Source organism: Maylandia zebra, linkage group LG3, assembly GCF_041146795.1.
Source record: "Maylandia zebra isolate NMK-2024a linkage group LG3, Mzebra_GT3a, whole genome shotgun sequence".
In the NCBI taxonomy this organism is placed as follows: Eukaryota; Metazoa; Chordata; class Actinopteri; order Cichliformes; family Cichlidae; genus Maylandia; species Maylandia zebra.
The window spans coordinates 12433120-12441131 of NC_135169.1; the positions used below are offsets into that span (position 1 = coordinate 12433120).

Genomic DNA, 8012 nt, shown 5'->3' on the forward strand with positions numbered 1-8012 from the left:
ACCCACGCAAACACGGGGAGAACATGCAAACTCCACACAGAAAGACCCCGGCCTGATGTTGGAATTGAACTCAGGACCTTCTTGCTGTGCGGCAACAGTGCTAACCACCGTGCCACCGTGCTGCCAAGCATGTAATGATTACATTTAAATTAGGTGGGCCTTTTTTTAAGCACATATCTCTTTAGGCCCAAATTGACTGATAATTATCCAGACTGACAAATGGGACATTGAATGTCACCTTTCTGGTGGGGAGGGAGCCTGAGATTGTCTAAATTGGGGTCTATTCTATAGCAAATGCAGAAAATAATGTTTTAGGAAAGTAAATTAGTTGGTGTTCTAAAAAATATGATTGTTTGCTTGCAGGACACCAGGAGAGATGAGTCCTCCGTCACAGATGGTGCGGTCAGTGAAGATGGTCACCTGCAGCTTTAAGGTCATTGCATCTCCAACCCACATTAAGGATAATAAAAAATACTTTAAAAAAAACATCCGAGATCGGGCACCAAGCCCCAAGTGCGATAGAAGGATCAGTGAATGTGAGAGTAACTGACCTGAAAGACAGGATCATGGCGAAGCTTGAAACCTGGATCCCCCATAGCTGGTTACCAAGACTACGTGAAGTACCCTCAGAAGGTCTACTAAATGATGTGAATGCTACGGACAACCCTACCGCCACGATTACCGAGACTAACAAGCTGATCTACATTACGGCAGCAGTGATCATTGAGATGCTTGGCTACAAGTTGAACAGCCACAAGGAGCAATACCCCCCATGGAGAAGGAGACTAGAGGCTAAGATCAAGTTAGCATGGAGGGAGGTTAGCCAGCTATCAGAGCTGCAGAAAGGTGCGATGAAGAAGGTGCCTAAGAAGTACAGCAAGCTGTCCATACCTGAGGCCTTGGAAACTGCAAAGCAACGACTCACAGCCTTGGCCAGCCGCTTGAAGAGGTACACCAGAGAGATCGAAGGCAGGAGAATAAACCAGTTGTTCTCCACAGAACCAGCTAAGGTGTAGTCTTAGTGGCAGGGGAACAATATGACAACAGCACCACCAAGGCTGGAGACGGAGCAATACTGGAAGAGCATATGGGAGAAGGACGCAACCCACAACAGCAATGCTCAGTGGCTAGTGAATCTGAGGGCAGGCCAAAGCAACATCCCTGAACAGGGTCCAGTAACCATCACAGTGGCAGATATCCAAGAAAGGGTGTCTAGTATGAAGAGTTGGACAGCACCAGGAGCTGACATGGTTCACGCCTACTGGCTGAAGAAGCCTACTGTACTCCATGAGCGCCTGGCAGCACAAATGAACCAGTTGCTAGTTGACGAGAGACGAAGGCCAGACAGTCCTGATCCTCAAGGACCCCCAGAAGGGACCAGTCCCATCCAACTACCGACCAATAACCTGCCTCAGTACCACATGGAAGCTCCTGTCAGGCATCATACTGGCTAAGATGAACAGGCACATGGGTCAATACATGAGTGGGGCACAGAAAGGGATTGGCAAGAATACCAGAGGTGCAAAACTCCAGCTACTGGTAGACAGAGCAGTCGCCCGAGACTACAAGACTAGGCTGACCAACCTGTGCACTGCCTGGATTGATTACAAGAAGGCCTATGACTCGATGCCCCACTCCTGGATCCTGGAATGCCTGGACTTATACAAGATCAATGGGACCCTAAGAGCCTTCATCAGGAACTCAATGGGGATGTGGCGTACAACACTAGAGGCCAACTTCAAGCCCAGAGCACAAGTAACCATCAAGTGCGGGATCTACCAAGGAGATGCTCCTTCCTCAATGCTGTTCTGCATAGGCCTGAAACACTCAGTGAGATCACTGACAAGACTGGCTATGGATACCAACTACAAAATGGAGCAGCTGTCAGCCACCTCCCGTACATGGATGACATTAAGCTGTATGCCAAGAGTGAACAAGACATTGATTCACTGATCCACAGCACCAGGATATACAGCAGTGACATTGGAATGTCGTTCGGACTGGAGAAGTGTAGTTGGATGGTAACAAAGAAAGGGAAGGTAGACAGAACTGAGGGGATATAACTACCAGAATGAAACATTGCAGACATAGAGGACAGCTACAAGTACCTGGGGATTACACAGGCAAATGGGAACCATGAAGAGGCCACTAGGAAAGCTGCAACCTTCAAGTACTTGCAGAGGGTCAGGCAAGTCCTGAGGACTCAGCTGAACGGTAAGAACAAGATCTGGGCGATCAACACCTACGCCCTGCCCATGATCAGGTACCCTGCTGGGGTGATAAGCTGGCCAAAGGAGGAGATAGAAGCCACTGGGCTGTGGATGTCCGGGCCCAGGTCTCCTCCACGCCAACTTCATGCTCTGGGGGCTATATTGTGTTTGTTTGCTATTTTCTTCTTTTAACAGGTGATCCAACGGATTTTCACAGTGTCTTCTTTTACTTTCCCCCCTTCCCCTCTATTTTCTTTCTCCCTTTCTTTCTTTCTCTTTCTCCCTTTCTGTATAATTGTCTGTCCAAATTGTAATAACTTAAAATAAAATAAATAAATAAACAATGACAATATAGATTAATCAAGTGGAACAATGTGGCATTGGCATATTTTGTCCACTTGAAAAAATAAATCCATTGGGCATCTTTCCTGGCCTTCAGACAACAATTCTGATTGCTAAAGTACCGAACGGGACAGGCAAAAAAAAAACTTAAATTAAATTTAAAAAAAATATTGGGCAGCAGAAACCCGAGGAAGAGGAGGGGCCATCATGGAAGGACAGGCCCCTGCATGATATGTACCACCGGCAGATAGAGGAAGTGGCTGACATCCAGAAGTCCTACCAGCGTCTGGACAAAGCTGGACTGAAAGACAGCACAGAAGCATAAGATCCATAGAGGCTGTGGTCTACCACACCAGGCAAGACCCCAGGTGCAGGCTGTGTAAAGATGCCTCTGAGACAATCCAGCAGGCTGTGTAAAGATGCCTCTGAGACAATCCAGCACATAACAGCAGGGTGCAAGATGTTAGCAGGCAGGACATGGAACACCATAACCAAGTGGCCGGCATAGTTTACAGGAACATATGTGCCGAGTACAGCCTGGAAGTCCCGAGGTCAAGATGGGAGTTGCCCCTTAGGGTGGTGGAGAATGACTGTGGTAAGATCCTGTCGGACTTCCAGATACAGACGGACAAAATGGTGGTGGCTAAACAACCGGACATAGTGGTGGTAGACAAACAGAAGAAGACGGCTGTAATGGTAGATGTAGCAGTTCAAAATGACAGCAACATCAGGAAGAAGGAACATAGAAGCTTGAGAAATCCTAAGGGCTCAGAGAAGAGCTCAGGAAGATGTGGAGGGTGAAGGTAACAGTGGTCCCAGTGGTAATCGGAGCACTACATTCTAAAAACTAAAACTCACATTCACTTAAATTTTTTGAGGCAACACTTTTACACTTAAAAATACTGAGTAGATTGGAAACCAGTCAAATCTGTTTAATATACTTGATAAATTGAATAACTAAAGTTTAAACATATTAAGTCGAAATAAACAATTTAAGCTGTTACACAAACATGAAAAAATTTAGTAAATAACACTGACATGCTTGGTCAATGTAACTGAAATATAGATGGTCAGTTAATCCAAAATTTTGTTCCATTTACTTAATATTGTAAACTGAACTTAATCAAAATTCTACTTAATATTAAATATGGTAAATGGCCTGTATTTGTATAGCGCTTTACTTAGTCCCTATGGACCCCAAAGCACTTTACACTACATTCAGTCATCCTGAATGTGTGTGTGAATCATTCAGTCATTCACACACACAGTCACAGACTGGTGACGGCAAGCTACATTGCAGCCACAGTTGCCCTGGGGCGCACTGACAGAGGCGAGGCTGCCGGACACTGGCGCTACCGGGCCCTCTGACCACCACCAGTACACTGTAAACCCCAACAGTCTACCTGACTTATAAAGTTTGTGGATATAACAATTAAAATTCCTCACAAAGTTGAAACAACTTAAAACTTTTCTGTTCGGTTAACGATTCAAACAGTTATAATTGTACATGGCTTAGAAGTTAAGAGTAAATACTGCTTTCTTAATTATGATTTTTGAGTAAATGTTTTTTTCCGAGCTCCGCATGTGGACGTCATGACGTCTTCTCTCTAACCTGAACGACGTTGACAGAAAATTCTGTTCAATATGGCTGCCCTTCTCGAGCGACTGGAGAACACATTTGGAGAAACTTGTAAGTAAAACGGAACCTTCGTTATGTTTATTTTTTCCGTAAAAAAGCAAGTATATTAATATGTTGCAGCCAATAACTTGTTTTCGAATGCGCTGTTGTGTTAAAAAGCACAGACCCAGGTGGTGAATTGTTGTTCGCTGTTGTTCGCGCTCTTTTTCAAACATAGATTATGTCGTCAGTTTTACAGTTTTAACCGATTAAAACACAGTTTTACTAAGAATCACACATAAAGAAAGGGTCTTAGTGATATTTTAACGACCCCTTGCCAACGCAAGAAAGTTGGCGTTTTTACAACAGCACCCTCATTGTTCGGCAGGATTTTTTTTTTCCCTTCTCATTAGCATCGTTCAAAAGTGACTTAGCTAGCAGTGGTAACTTCTATCTAAAACAATTGAAATATAGCAAGGTGTTGTATATTTAGTGTGCTGATAAGGTTTTCAATATTTTTATTTTTTCTTCCAAGGCTGAAGACCAAAGACAAAAAGACAGAAGAAAAAAAATTCAGACTGCAATTAATTTCAGGTGGAGACAGTAAACACAGGTGAGTTGAAAGATCTATTGAAGAGACCTTTCTTCATGGCCATTAAAACATTTTTAGGTTAAAAGACCCGTGTCATGAATCGCTGTGCGGCAGGCAGGAGTTGGACCCAAAATGCAGGACTCAGACTCAGGGGATGAACTCAAAATCACAGCTTTAATTGCTGCTCACAGAAAACGAGCATACAAAACTAAACTGGGAAAATATAAACTCACAGCTTGCAGAGAGGCACACGAGGAAACACACAGCTTGAGGGACGACACAGCACTGACTCAGAGAAACACAGGGTTTAAATACAATGGGAAGTAACGAGGGGAATGAGACACAGGAGAGCACAGCTGGGAGAAATCAGAACTGACGAGACAAGGGAGCAAAGTAGGATACACTCACATGAGACACAGACCTTCAAAGTAAAACAGGAATTAGCACAGACGCAAACTAGACTAGGGGAGACAGAGCAACTAAGAAACACAGAGGGCAGCTACCAAATACTCAGAACTAAACAGAATACAAGAACACCAAACTAAGACACTACACTAAAGAATACGCTGGGACAACAAAGAGAACTAAGAACATAATACAAAAAACTCAGAGGCACAAGAAACTCAAAACACTGGGTCACTGACCCAGGACCGTGACAACCTGTTTCTTTTTTTTTTTTAAATCATGCCCTGGCTTTGTCACACTGAATCATGTTGAAAAGATCTATTTTCATGGCTCCCCCCATTACCATTTCCTTGTACTTCTTTCTACCAGTCTATTTTATTTTGTGACATTAACATCTTAAATGTACCCCTAATTATTAATAGCTGTGTTAGTATTTATAATGCTTTTTTTTTTATCATGTGCAGATCTACCAAGGGTCAGTGGCACAGTTCACCTTTTGTGGTAAGTTATAACACTTCATATGTGGTCACATAAGTAAGTTGTTTCATCAGTTGTTCAGTTCTTATAAAATGTTGTATAATTGTACCAAATCACTGAGGATACATCCACTGTGTAAATCACAATCAACAATTTTACTGTGATATTCGCTCGTGTTTAGAGAATCTCCATTATCTTTGTTACTGAGTTTCCATTTTTATAGGGCCAAATTTGTATTAAAAATTAATATTTTCATATGATATGAAATGACTCAATCATTTCTAATTTTTAGAAGAAACCATTCATTAAGTCCCTTAAGGTGAAGATTTCATATATTGATAATGATAAAATTAACACAAATTAAAAGTTTCACTGATAAACACACAATTTTTACTTGCTTTGAACCCCATGTTCTATATAGATTACAGCTCTGATCTGGAGAACACTATTTTAAAATACTGTGTAGGGTTTTTGTCAAATGATTAAGAAACAGACTCTCTGTCACAAGAGACAGAAAGGTTGTATCTTAAAAGAAAAGTCTCCAAAATTTAGTAGAGTCTGATGTCATGCAGTTTCATAAACATGTATTCTCCCCAAAGAATGACACCTGAAAACTTTGCGTTAAATGAACTTTTCTTTTCCCTTTTTAGGAGGCGCCTGATATCAATGTGAAACGCACTGCAGTACTTCGTGCCCTTCCTGTATACCTGCGGGAGGAGGACCCAGAATTCTTTTAGACATGTAATGTAAGTGTATTTTTGCATTACTTAAATTCTGCCAGTAAGATAAAATTCTATGGATTTTTTTAAATATAATTTAATACCCTAGCAGCTACCAAATTGTACAAACAAAATACCCTCTCTTTAGAAAACCCTCACACAAACACACACACAGGTCAGGAGCAGGGCACAGGCGTATCACAGCACTATGGCTATGCTGCAGGTGGCCCAAAAACCAGGCTGAAGTCAAGATTTAGTTTCTTTTTGAGATAAAGTCATGAAATAAAAAATTACTTTTTTTTTTTAGAAAAATAACAAAAATACAAATTATGTAATGCAAGAAGCTAACACGTTAATGTACATTTTTCAAAAAAAGTAGAGTACCCTAACTCGTTACAAAGTAACCCACTACACTGCTGAATGTTTTGCTAGATTACAGGTCATGCTTGTCACATTCTCTCAAACCAACCTTACTTATTTAATTGGGGCGATCGTGGCTCAAGAGTTGGGAGTTCGCCTTGTAATCAGAAGGTTGCCGGTTTGAGCCCTGGCTCCGACAGTCTCGGTCGTTGTGTCCCTGGGCAAGACACTTCACCCGTTGCCTACTGGTGGTGGTCAGAGGGGCCGCTGGTGCCAGTGTCCGGCAGCCTCGCCTCTGTCAGTGCGCCCCAGGGTGGCTGTGGCTACAATGTAGCTGCCATCACCAGTGTGTGAATGGGTGTGAATGTCTGGATGACTGAATGTGTAAAGCGCTATACAAATACAGGCCATTTACCATTGATACTGTGTCTATTGCAGGCGGACGCATTGGATGAGTCGACCCTCATTGACACTTCAGTTGCCCTTCTCACAGTGGTTACCGACGGCGCTTCCCAGTCCAGTCCATTTTACTTCCTCAAGCATGGCTGTTGTGGTGAAAGGCGGCTAGGTGATGCGTGATATTCCCAGATTTGCAGATGCATTTTCTTTATTGTTTGGCTTGATCTATGCTCTGCATTTAGACTACCCCAGGAAGCTGGTTCACACATTTGCCTTTGTCCAAAATATCTTCATGGGGCTTGATGACGGCAAACCCCTGAAACCCCTGCCTACATGCTCTTAAGGAATATAAGGCAATGTTTGTTAGGACACGCACTCTGTTACTGAGCACTTTGTTTGAAGCACTTTAAGCACTTTAAGTTTACTACAGGCTTTGGGTGGATTTAACTCCATCAGTTTACCTAATTTTCCTATACTTGACTGCCTTATCTGGTTATTTGGAAGCTGATCGTCTTTGTACCCATTTTAAAAAATTGTTTTTCATTTCTATTTAAAAAAAAAGTGATTAGTATTTGACTTTTTGTTTTGCATTTTTGTGTATTTTGAGAAAGATGCAATTAGGACTGATGTCGTCCTTTGTGATTTTATAAAAAGATAAAAAGATTTCTACACAGAATTTATAATGCTCACTTTATGGTGCCGATGTCCATGTTAGTTGTTTTATAAAAACATTTGTGATGTTTTTAAATTTTCATGAAAAAATGTTAAATAAACAAAATGTAAAGTAACTGAATTTCCGTACTTTTTTTTTTTGTTAGTAGTCTACACTCAAACATTGAAACATAAATATCTTTTAATTAATAATCAGATAATTTGAGTTTAGGTTGTAA

The 8012-nt window shown here is 41.8% G+C and overlaps 1 long non-coding RNA gene across 1 annotated transcript; it reads left to right on the forward strand.

The window, feature by feature from the left end:
* Positions 1-4148: 4148 nt before the first annotated feature.
* Positions 4149-7770, forward strand: LOC143414772 (uncharacterized). Its single transcript, XR_013095456.1, has 5 exons — positions 4149-4242; positions 4706-4783; positions 5632-5668; positions 6295-6390; positions 7162-7770. It is a non-coding gene; the product is annotated as an uncharacterized LOC143414772 (long non-coding RNA).
* The last annotated feature ends 242 nt before the right edge of the window (positions 7771-8012 follow it).